Source organism: Rhinolophus sinicus, chromosome 5 (assembly GCF_057876585.1).
Source record: "Rhinolophus sinicus isolate RSI-liver-muscle chromosome 5, RSI-T2T, whole genome shotgun sequence".
NCBI lineage: Eukaryota > Metazoa > Chordata > Mammalia > Chiroptera > Rhinolophidae > Rhinolophus > Rhinolophus sinicus.
In genome coordinates this window covers 78,926,847-78,939,028 of record NC_142505.1, presented here as the reverse complement: position 1 = coordinate 78,939,028, position 12,182 = coordinate 78,926,847, and the positions used below count along the sequence as shown (strand labels likewise).

The 12,182-nt window shown below is 41.4% G+C and overlaps 1 protein-coding gene across 3 annotated transcripts in view; it reads right to left on the bottom strand.

Moving 5' to 3' along the window:
* Nucleotides 1-10,382, bottom strand: part of SMAD5 (SMAD family member 5) — a 46,355-nt gene extending 35,973 nt beyond the window's left edge. Inside the window, exon 1 of one of the 3 annotated variants that reach the window (XM_019740350.3) lies at nucleotides 10,245-10,382. The gene's annotated coding sequence lies outside the window, so the exon portion shown is untranslated. Of the gene's footprint in view, nucleotides 1-9,239; nucleotides 9,436-9,711; nucleotides 9,836-10,244 lie in introns of those variants that run through there. The other 2 variants (XM_074313548.2, XM_088798619.1) reach the window with 2 other exon arrangements.
* Nucleotides 10,383-12,182: the final 1,800 nt, after the last annotated feature.

The following is a 12,182-nucleotide window of genomic DNA, read 5'->3' as shown; positions in this document are numbered from 1 at the left end:
ATTTTGTGAGAAAAATTAGCCTATCCACTTACACTTGATTCATTCTTTGTTCATTATAAGAATTAGTGCATGTTTACAATTATAACCTACTGTTTTTCCAAATTTTTAATTATTCAAGATAAAGTCCCAATCCAACCTTTTAGTCACAACTTAGTATGAAATACTGGCCTGCATTTTAAGAGGTTGCATTTGAAATGGGCTTTTTCCTCAACCAATTACCATTAGTTTATGAAGACTTAACTATAACATGGGTTCTCCTGGATGACTTAGTTATCATGAACCTCTCTTACTGTGCTGTGCTGGAAATCCTCTACAGAAAACGTGGGCCAGGGGCTGCATTGCTACTGCCTGAACAGATCAAAGTGCATGAATGAGCTCGAAAAGTTACTTATAGAGGGAGACTTTTGGACACCTGACTTTCTTAAAAGAATATAGCTATTTCAAGATTTCACAACAGCTTCCTATCTACAAACTCGTCTGCTAAAGCAAAGATAATAACATTCTTTGATGATGATGAGACCACTAACATTTATTGAATATTCATCACGCCAAGCACTGTTAAGGACCTTATGTTTATAGACCGAAAACCAGTCAAATCTCAAAACAGCCATATGAGGTAAATTCCATTATTCTCATTTTAACAGATGAAAAAACAGGCAAAGAGAAATTAAATGTAATTTGCTTATTTACAGATAGGAAGAAATAAAGCCAGGGATCCCCTGGCAGCCCAGCTCCACTTCTAACCTGTACATACCACCTCCTAAAAAGAAAGGCTTCCATCAAGGAATTTTCTTTCCTCAAAGATCTCTATTGTTTTTCATATCTCTTTGACTTCTCCAAAACATTCAAATCATTATACGTTATCAAAAAATAAGATTATATAGTTTCAGAGACCAAGGATAATCCAGTTCAATGTGCTCATTTTCAATTTGATTTTTTTTATTTATACTTAACACATCTCATCAACTTCTTTATCTCCTTTAACTCACTCTTCTCTCAGTTGAGCTAAGTCAGTCAGTAGGCATGGAATGACTATGTCACGTTTATAACAACTAGTATATAAAAGTTTACCCTTATTATGGCAGCCTTTTCTTTTGCAGTTACAAAGCTCCAATTAGCATTAAGATTTTGTGTCACATTTATCACTAGAACATACTTATCTCAGAAACGAGACAATGCAGTACTTTTTTAAAAACTTTTTTTCCTAAATATAAAATTTCTAATTATAAAATGTGCTTAACCACAATCACTTCATTAACATTTGGTATACTTATTTCCTTACATTTTCTTCTCTGCATGTATATAGTCTCCGCCACCACCCCCCCAGGCCACAATTGAGGGTATACTATGATACTACTATTTTGTAGTCTGCATTTTCCATTTAACACAAGAATTTGCCATATATATGCTTGTAATGGTCCATCCATATTTCACTTATCCATTTCCATAATATTTAATTCAGGTTTCTAAATGAAACGTTATATTGGGATTAAAACTGTTCTATAGTAACCATATGATAGATCCGTTTTCTCCTGTAATCATATTCAAAATAACACGTTGGTCCACAAGTTGAAATAAATATCAGTGTTTGGGATAAAGCAACAGATTTATTTTACGTCACGTAAGTCCTTGGTTATGAAATAATTTCTCATTATGTATACAAAAAATAGAGTAAGATACTGTACTTTCTGATTTGCATATATTAGCATTGCAATATGATCCCCAAGTGAACTTACAATACCTTTGAAAATAAGAGTACAATTAGGTTTTCTAGTAACCAAAGGATTTAATTTCAACTCTTACTGAAAAGTTGGTTCAATTTTTCACGCCCCCTTTGCCTTTCACTAAATAAAATGAACTTAGGAACACTGAGAAAACCCATACTCAAGTCAATCAGCTGCTTGTGAACATAACCATCCATAATACTTTTCTACATTATCTCTAAACTTATCTTAGTAATAGAGAAAAGCCCCAAAAGGCTATGCTCAGTACTGAAGTCTTCACAGGTTACAGATTGCTGGGCAATTGAATTTGGTTCTCTGTACTCCCTTTCTACAATGCTTTCAGGACCTACTAAGGCATTTCTATTAACATACATACATATACATATGAACACATATATGACCAGTGCTAAACTTAATCTCAGAATTATAGTCTTATTTATGCAACACAATTTACTGAGTATACCAAACCACTAAGCGAAAGGGTTAAAAGATAAATCAGGTCCAGACCTTAACTTTAAAGACTCACAAATTCACAAACAACTAAGATGTGTCTATGCCTATCTACAATACACAATGGGTGATGGCAGATCCGCTAAGGGTGTACAGGGCGTAAAAGAAATTCAGGGAATGGCCCTTTGGGGAAGGGAGTGGAGAGAGACAATCAGCATGAAGTAGCTATATCTTAGGTACGAAAGCTATTGTGAGTAAAGAGAGAAAATCAGAGTTTTTATCTACCAGGATGGGGAAATACTACTAGTTTAATTTGCTGAAACATAAGTGATAGAACAAGAGAACTAGCTAGAAATACACAATAAGGCTAATCTCCGCGAGGTTATCAAACTATCTGTAATCTCAAAGATCTTAAAGAGTTCTAGGGAAAGAGCTTCAGATGCCGTTTAGCACATCACTTAGTTTCACTCTAAATTTATTTCCACATGACAGCCAACAGAGATAAGGTATTAAAATAGAGTAAAAAACGTGTAGACAAGCCCAGGAGGCCAGTAATTGAGCAGATAGGAATGTGTGCTACTTTTTTTACATCAGAACTTGAGGGACTTAATTAAGAAAATAACTATGTATCCATTATCTGCCCTTACCCTTGGCCTTTTAGAATTTACCTCTAGTTTATGAAGACCTGACTAGATGACCCTCTCTTGAATACGTTTTTGTCATTTCTTAGAGAAATGACCTCAGAGCTAGAAAGAAAACCAGGATAATAGTAAGATTTAGAAATTTAGAAGTATCCCTGAAATTTTTCTAAAAACTGCAACTAACAATTGAATGACTCCTAACAGCACCTCGGAAATCCAAAGAAATGCAGTAGTACCTCCGCCATACATGAAACCCTTACAAAATCAAGAAGCATCATGCATTACAAAAGAATCTATCACATTACAAAGCATACAGTCACACATACATCTTCCTCCTATTTCAGCTCAAGCATCTCTTCTTCAGGGAAGCCTTCCCAGACCACCTGCCTGCCTGGCTGCAATTCCCCTATGATACACTCTTAGTGCACCACATACCTCTGTTTTGTTGCACTTAACATACCTATATTTTTACATTATCTGTCCAGCACCACAAGAATGGAAATGAGAGGAGCCGTATCTATTTTCACTCATCACCATAAGCCTAGTGATATTTATGCTCAACAATTACTTGTTTGATGAATGAGAGAATGTGCATAAGGAGCTTTTGAAGGGATATTAGTAGTTGGGGTCAGCTTGGGTGAGGGGCACTTTTCACTTTCTGCCTCTTACAATTCTGTACTTCTTAAAATAAACATGGATTTCTTGCATAGTCAGGGGAAAAACAAAGTTTAAAACCAAAGTGCACCTGTACCTCAGCCATATTAAAATACTTACGAAAGCAGACTTACATCACTAGGGTCATTCATATTTGAAAAGAATTCTCTCCAGTATATTTCGGGTTATACAAATTTGGAAGCTGAAATTTAAGAAAAATGAATCGGAAACTAGGGAAAACTACTTTCTGCTCCCAATAAATATTAGTAAGAATTCATTGTTCCAAAGCATTTATCCTCCTGTAGGGAAATGCCTTTGGTACCTCAGAGATTTTACAAATGCCACTCAAGGAACTGCAAGACCCGTGTGCAGCCTGAGAATAAAGTGGACAAGGAAGAGAAAATACAGAATGGGGTCAAACAGGTAAGAGACACAGGTTGGGCATGCTGGCTACATAGTAAGGGCTTTGGCTTTCACTGCTAAGTGAATAGAGACCCACTTGGGAGCTCTGAGCGGAGACATGACATTTTCTGACATGTTATTAAAGAATTACCACGGATGATGTGTTGAGAATAAATCGGGGGCCACGTGGGGGTGGGTCAACAAGGGTAAAAGCAGAGAGACCAATACAGATTTGCAGTCATCTGGGGGGGAAATGATGATGACTGAGGGTGAGAGCCGCGGGGTGCTGAGAAGGAGACAATTTCACATATATTTTGGGAGACAATCAGTCTGTTGATGGAAGAGGCCTGGGGAATGTGAGGACAGAGCAGTCAATGACTCCAAGGTGTCAGCAAAGGCTACTGGGAGAATGGATTTGTCATCAGTTGATTTGGGGAAGGCTGTTAGGGAAGCTAAAGAAGATCAGCAGTTATATTTTACTTACTCTAAATGTATGAATAAAACGTTAAGATTCACCAGGTATCTATTTCAAATGAAGTCATATTAATATCAAGAACCCGAAGGTCCTATTCTTACCTCAAGGTACTTGAGTAGGACCTCATGAAAATCCCATGAACACACACACTGTGGCCTCAACACTCTCCCCCAGAGACACAGACACATAGACACACACTGCTCATGCCCAAACTTCGGACGTAAATTCATAGAAACAGCTGCTTCCCCTTCTGCTCTAACATCTCTCTAATTGTTTCAATTCACCATAAAAGGCAAGCAAACCAATCCAAAAATGTCACCTAACACTGTTAACCCTAACAAAATCTCCTAGGCACATCAACCCATGCACATAAACGCCCATGTGGGTCACAACGTACCATCATCTCAGCCAAACCTGGACAAAAGAATTACAGATGGGGGTTTTAAAGAAACCATCATAAGCATCTCACAAAATTCAGATTCATCAGGTTTGAAAGCAACACCCTACGTCCCACATCTTTGACAAGGGCCCCGGGTACGCAGCAGGTTTGAAAACCAATGTTCTTAGGATCACGTGCCGAGGAAGAGTCACCTGCCTGTATACTACATCCAACGGGAACTTTTTCTGTGGTTGATGGGGGTAAAGCTTTAAAAATATCTTACCCTTGTGGTTCTAATCTCGATACTAGTCCCCAAGTATCCGCAAGAGTAGACACCCCCCATCACTGTCACACCAATCCTAGATCCAGGTACACAATTACTACAAAACATGTAAGCCACAGCCATGACGGCAAACAGAAAAGATAAAGAAATCACGAACAAGTTTACCCACAAGCTCTACTAGATTCACAAATCCCATTCTTTATGGGAACACCTATAAGGACGAGGGATACAATCACATGAGTACCAAAACCATTTTCCTAGAGAAACACTTATATCACCCCTTTTCCCAAATGCAGCTCCCCAATTCCAAACACATCAAAAGTTCTCAGAGTGGATGAGAACCATTCAGAGCCAGACAGGAGCTGCACTCATGTTCCCTGACACTTCTCACAGCACAATCTTCTTGCCTAGTCTCTTTGTGCCCACACAGTCTACAATTTTTTTAATCTCCCACATCCAGACTTTTGTTTCCCAGTTCTTAATCACTCTCTAAACTTCACCTGCTCCTCTAAGTCCTCTAATTAAGCAGAGCCTGATCAAGATGTAGCACTCACCCCCACAGAGCCTGCAAGATTTCCGACATTGCTACCAGATGTATTCCAGCACACTTGTACAGGCTTGTAGGCACAGGCATAGAGACAGCGCTGGTCAATCTTTACAGTGCTTTGCTTTAAATTATACAATCGTCAAGGGCAAATGCCAAGTCATTACCTCACAAAAAATGTCTCTGGAGTGCAAAGTGCTAACTTGTGTACACGTATGTTCCAATGCTTTATGTAGAGGTTCCCCATATACCTACTCATATGTGCACTCCAGAGTTCAATCACTTAGAAGAGAAGGGAGCAAATATGGCTCTGGGTACCTTTTCAGGTCTAGTCAGCATTCATTTAATTTACACTTACTTACAAATCCAAAGACTGGAAATGGCCAGTGGTTAAGTAGGCACTCATTTAAAGGGGCGGAAAGATGTGAATAAGGGTAAAGAAAACACAGGACTAGCTTTGAAATATTTCTGCAATGCCCCCATTTCCTGAGAACGCACAAACCAGAATAACTAGATCTCAAGTTATACAACCTACCAGATAGATGCTAGACAGATCCTAACACATCATGAAAACAAAATAGAACAAAACAAAACTTGCCTTGAAAGCACCAGCCATATTCTGAGATCATAGTTAAATCTGAAAAGCGTAGACTCTTCCCACGACTCCATTTGCTATGCTCAGAGAAAGGTGGGAAAGTGACACCAGTTTTTTTCTCACTATTATTTTCAGTAATAACAAAAATAACATATATGGAAATCAAGAGAAAAAAAAAACCCAGTTAAAATCTCACAACAGATCAAACCATTTCAAGCTTCCATAGAGTATACCAGTCTGTAAATTATATATACATTATAGGCAGAGACTGGTGTACCACAGAATTCAAGAGCAAAGCCTGTTTACAAAATGTACTTTGACTACCTTCCAAAAGTGAATTATAATTTTAGTAGTACACACACAGAAGTGTCTAATAAAGAACTTTCTTCTAAAATGTTACCACAGTCAACTCAGGAATATTGTAAATGCAAGAAGAAAAGTCACTGAAACCACCTCTGTACTACAATAGGACCAGAAATCTCCCCACCTAGCTGCCCAAGGCAAAAATATATCAAAACTAAAAAGTCTAAAACTAGATGATTATTTATGAAAAACCTAGTAACTCTGCAATTACCCCATCTTTTCAAAGTTGTAAACTGATAAAAGCTATTAGAAAACAAAAGCACTCTATGAAATTGGAAAATTAATTAATCCTAACAACAATCTAGCCTCTAGTAATTCTTCAACTAGTACACATACCTCTCAGATTGAGAGTTCTCGACAACAGCAACAAACTAGATAATCCAGCACTAAACATTTCAATAACTGTTACTCTATTACTTTGGAAGGGGAAACACAAGGTATAAAAAGCCAGGGACGGGCTTCCTGGGATCATTCATCTCCCTTGGTGGGAAAACACCCTATCTCTGTGCAGCTGTCTTGGGTCCTACCTTCCCAGATATTTTTTCTCCTGAATATCAAGGCTGGTGGAGATGGGAACCATCCCTAAGAGGCTACTACTGTGCCTTACAAAAGGAAATCTCCAATGTCTTTGACCTTAGGAGTAGATTGGCGAAGCCATATAAAGTGCCTGTAACATTTGAAGAACTAAACTAGTAGGCTTCTTCTTTGTGTGTGTGTGTGGGGGGGGGGGGGGAGAGAGAGTGAGAGAGAGAGAGAAATACAGAATCTCCAAAAGAACAGGGAAGACTGATAAACCAAGGGAATAAAAGCAGCTATATCCTAAAGTGTACTCAAGTCAGCTCTGAAATTCACCTAAATGTGTGGCTCACTGCCTGAACCAACATATACATCTGGTAATAATAAACACTGATAAGTCATAAACAAAAAGGGCTTTCTTAATTCAAAGACTACAGATTACTGGTAACATTAAAATTTACATAAAACACAGTTAAGCAACATGTGTGAAATAGATTTTTTAAATAGTATTCAAAAAAATAGTATTCCCATTTAAGTAACTAAGAAATAAAAAAATGAAAAAAAGTGGTATTTTACTGCCTACTCTTCAAAACACGAAGAAACCAGTATCTTTGATTTGACCAAGTTACAAATCTGTTTTCAGTACAGAGAGAAAACGTATGGCGTCTGTTTAACGCAAAGGACAAAAAAGATCATCACTGCAAATCATAATGTTTGGGTTCATGATGAAAACAGGAAACAGACAGGCTGCCCAGGTATAATTACGGTTATAGTCTAATGTGCCTTCAGGTTCAGCCAAGAATTAAAACCCAGGGAAGAGGGTAAGCAGAATTTACTTGCCTCTCTACCTTGCAACAGAAAGCAACTTTTAATAATACTCCCAGCAACATGTTACATAACCAACAGTAAACAACAATCTGATTCAAACCTCATTAGTAACAACATTTTGCCACTGTCTCCCACTGAAATTAATAGCTAACTTTGCCAGAGGGGAAAGAAATGCAACACATATCAATCTACCCATTTCTGTGGCGCCTACCAGTGAACCAGACAAGTTGATAATACCACCAAACTGCACAGATTCTACAAAAGTATTTTATTCTTTTCCAGTTCACTGCTGTCTTCCTCCTTTTAACTAGATCATATCATATGGATGCATTTAAAATCTAAAAGCCAGTCGAGAAAGTTAATCTAACTTTTACAGCCTATTCTGCCAACTATCTGAAAGAAATGGAGGTGTAACTGACGAACGGCTTTTTGTAACAAAGATAAATGGGTATAGTTTATGCCATAACAGCAGCTGTATGAAAAAGAAAAAACATACTGACTGAGGGAGCAACAATGTAGAGGGCAGGAAGGGAGGATGCTATAGACAAGCATGCTAACAATATAAACGAAAATTAAATTAAAAATTCCAAATGTAACATGTATAACTTTTATGAAGGTTACATTTTGTTCACTTGTCTCTTATGAGTTGTTTTCGTAGTCTTGTAATCTCTGGGTTCACCTTAGAGGAAAAAAAGTTAGCAAAAAAGGAGTTAAAAAAATGAATATAAAATAATTTGTTCAGCTCTATAAATAATTCCTTACTGAATTTGGAACCAACTTATTTCCTAACAATATTTGGACCGATAAATGTGAAACCATCACAGTGGGTTTGGTATTGTTTTCCCCACAACAGACATTACAGCCTTGGCATCTAGCAGAAATTTTAAACTACTTGGAATGTTACTATACCTACTAGGACTAAGGTTTTCAACCGTTCATCTTTGAAATTAAAACTAAAAACTAATTCACCCTGGACAATTTGGGTACCCTAAGGAAATTCAAGTACTCTCGTTTTTTTAAAAACAGAATTTTTAAAAGAATTTTTAAAACAGCAACTCAAACACCCTTTCCTCTCAACTTCCATGACAGGGCCAAGCCACAACCTCCACCTATCCAGTCTTTGTCGCTAGATAAGGACACTTTTGGTAGTGCTAGGCAACAGGCTAGATGTGACACACCAAACCAGACTTGAAAACTTTTTCCACCGAAAGATAAGGTAAACAAGATATGCTTCGCACCACACCCAATTTCAACGCACAAGCGGCCAGGAATGCTTTTTTTTTTTTTTTTTTTTTCCCCTCCTCTTTAGACCTCCAGCTGGTCAGGAAACAATGTCTCTACAATCAAGATAGAGATCTGGCCCAGGGTGTTCAGGCATTCCTCACCTCCAGGCTGGCCTACGGCTCTATTCTCCAATGCCACCAAAATCAGAATTGAAACATTTTGTCAGGAAGTGGGCAACGGTCCAAATACCCGACTATCATCGCCCCAGTTCTTTTTGCAACCAAAATCTGTTTTGGCTACTGAGCATGCTCCGACTTAAGACCGGCGCCGCATGGAGTTTTCAAAGCTTAGGCTCCAAACTCCACGTAATAACAGCAGCTGAAAGGGGAAGAGAGAAAAGGGAGGGGGAGGAGGAGAGACCGGAAAATTAATTTGAGGACTGATATTGAAGTGAAGGACCGGGCACGAAGGCAGACAGACACTGCCTGGCATTCTCCTTGCAACCGCGCAGACGTTTACAAGTGGAAGAAATCCTTGCAGCGATGAAAACTGGCATGGCAAGTGGCAGAAACCAGGTCTCACCACCAGCGGAGTGGAGCAGCAGGTCACAACTGCCCAGAGTGTAATTCTCACCGATAAGCGTGGATGCTTATCTTTGCAACACAAAGCGACGGTGGCACGGATTCATCAAGACGCTGGACAGCTTCGCAGTGCAGCCGACGAGGCTGCTCTGCCGAGCACGGCAATCGTACCGGGGTATGTACTGAGGGGGGTGCTAAGACGACGAAGAACAAACCGCTCCCCTGGACAGAAGCGGGGCCGGGGATCCCCTAGAGGGCGTCCCGAACGCCTCCCTCCACAGTCTGGGGGGTCACGGCGGCGCTGGGACAAGGACCAGCCTTGGCCCTGCTTCAGGACGCCCCCGGCCCCAGGAAAGGCCTCCGCGGCCAGACGGGCCTCCCCATCCCCGCCCGACCGGACCCCAACAGGCCGGGACTCGGCCTACATCCCTCCCCGAAGGCCCGGGTGGTTTCCGCTCCGCCCGCGGCCGAACGCCCCCGCCTTGGCCCGAGTCCGGCCGCCAGGGCTTGAGGGCGAGCCGCGTCCGGGCAGAGCCCGCAGCCCCCGCTCCCGCTCGCCCGCCCTCCCTGGGGCCCCACACTCACTCTCCGGCCGCCTGGGCACACTCTCCCGGCGCCGTCGCTGCGCTTCCCCTCAGTGCAACTTTATTAGCAGCTCGGCCACGGGACACGCGCACGGCGCCCGCTCGCCCAGGACCCGGATGAGGGAGGGAAGGAGCCGGGAAGGACTCCCGCTGCGGTCAGCGCATGCGCGCCAGCGGCCGAGTGACCGCTGCGGGCCGGTGGGCAGGGCCGCCTCGCTCTGGCGGCTGAAGGAAGCTCCGCGCTTGGCTCGGCGCCGGCCAACTCTGATTTCCGATCACCCGAGGCTTCTAGCCTCGATGGCCAGACCCAGGCGTGAGAGTAGATTAGCTCCCACCACCGCCATGGCCACTAGTCGTCTCCACTAACCAAATCGACCCACATTCTAATAAAAGAAAACTGTCCTCGACATGGGCAATTTGGAGATTTTCTCAGTGATATTTAAAGTGTAAATAGAGACATCATCGGATACAACTTCGCTACGTTTATTGACTAATCTGCGGAAAGAGGCCTCTTTCTGTGAAGTACCTTCAACACAAACTTCTGAACCTCTTCTTAAGGTGTCTTACTAGACACAGCCCTAAAACCCTTCCCATGTGGAAATCCCGGAGCCTCTCCTAACCCCCACCCTTGCAGGCCTATGAAACCAGCCAGTGCCCACCTTGGAGTTCCCCGAAGTAAAACTCCATGTATTGGGAGATCAACCCCAGTAGCTCAAGACACACACCCCCTCCACCTACTGGGGGTCGGGGCGTATCCGGTGGGGACTCAGCCCTTGGACCACTGCAGAGAGGCCGTCCATAGGCTGATATCCCTCCATTCCGTCTCCTGCCGCAAGAACCTAACTCTTGTCTTGATAACTGGGGCTCTTCTCAATGCTTTTCCCCTCCTGTTACCCACAACTGTCAGCAATTCCCAGAATATGATAGCTTTACCCCCTAGGGGAGTACTAGTGAAATTTGGAGAGTACTAGTGGAGAAAAACTTTAAAATTATTTTTATTTTAAAAGTTCAGTATTGGTTTTCTAATATTCAACTATAGACTTCCTTTCTAAATAAATTAATCTAAGTAAAAGTCAAAATTTGAGTTATTTTTTAATCCTCTCTCTCGTACCCTAATCCAATGCATCACAAAATCTTACTGACTCTGCCTTCAAAATAGGTCCCAATCTGACCACTTCTCACTACTCTGTTGCCACCTTCACAGCCTGAGCCAGGGTCATCTCATTTGACACACAGTGGACAGCTGCTGTTTTGCTCCAGGCTCCAGTGGTTGGTTTCCACAGTGAAGACACAAAGTAAGTGTTGCAGCGGTCTACATTAGGGTGGACATCTCAAAAGTGGACAGAGGCCTGGTAAGGGAGTGTAGTGGGCCAGGGTCGGGAACCAGAGGGGACCTGCTCTGTACAAAGGGGGCAGCTGCAGTTCCACCCCAGTCAACTGTCACTGCAGTGAGATGACGGAATAAGGACCCAGTGTTGGCTGATCTTTCAAAGACAGCTGGAAATCTTGATTTTAATGCTAAAATCTCAGTTTTACATGTTTGCAACTTCTTTGATTCCTTCTCTCTTTTTCTCTCTTTCTTAGACATTCAGGAGGATCAACCTTATACAAACCAAGAAAAACAAATCCATGGGCCCGATTTAGCCTGCTGGTCATCGGGTTGCAATCTCAGGTCTACACCTTAAACCTCTTTACTACATCATAAACATTGTGAAAGTAAAGTCTGTGTATTTTAACTCTTTGTCACACTCGCTGATTATTTGTTGTTGGTTCAGGAGTATCCAGCCCTTGGAAGGCAGATATTCCTGGAGCCTATATGGGTTTACAACTCCCAGAAGTGCCTATAAGCCTGCCTTGTAGGATGCTTTTTTTTTTCCCCTCCAGAACTGATGTTTGCAGAGTGCTTTGCTGGACATTATAAGACATAACAATTTGGTTT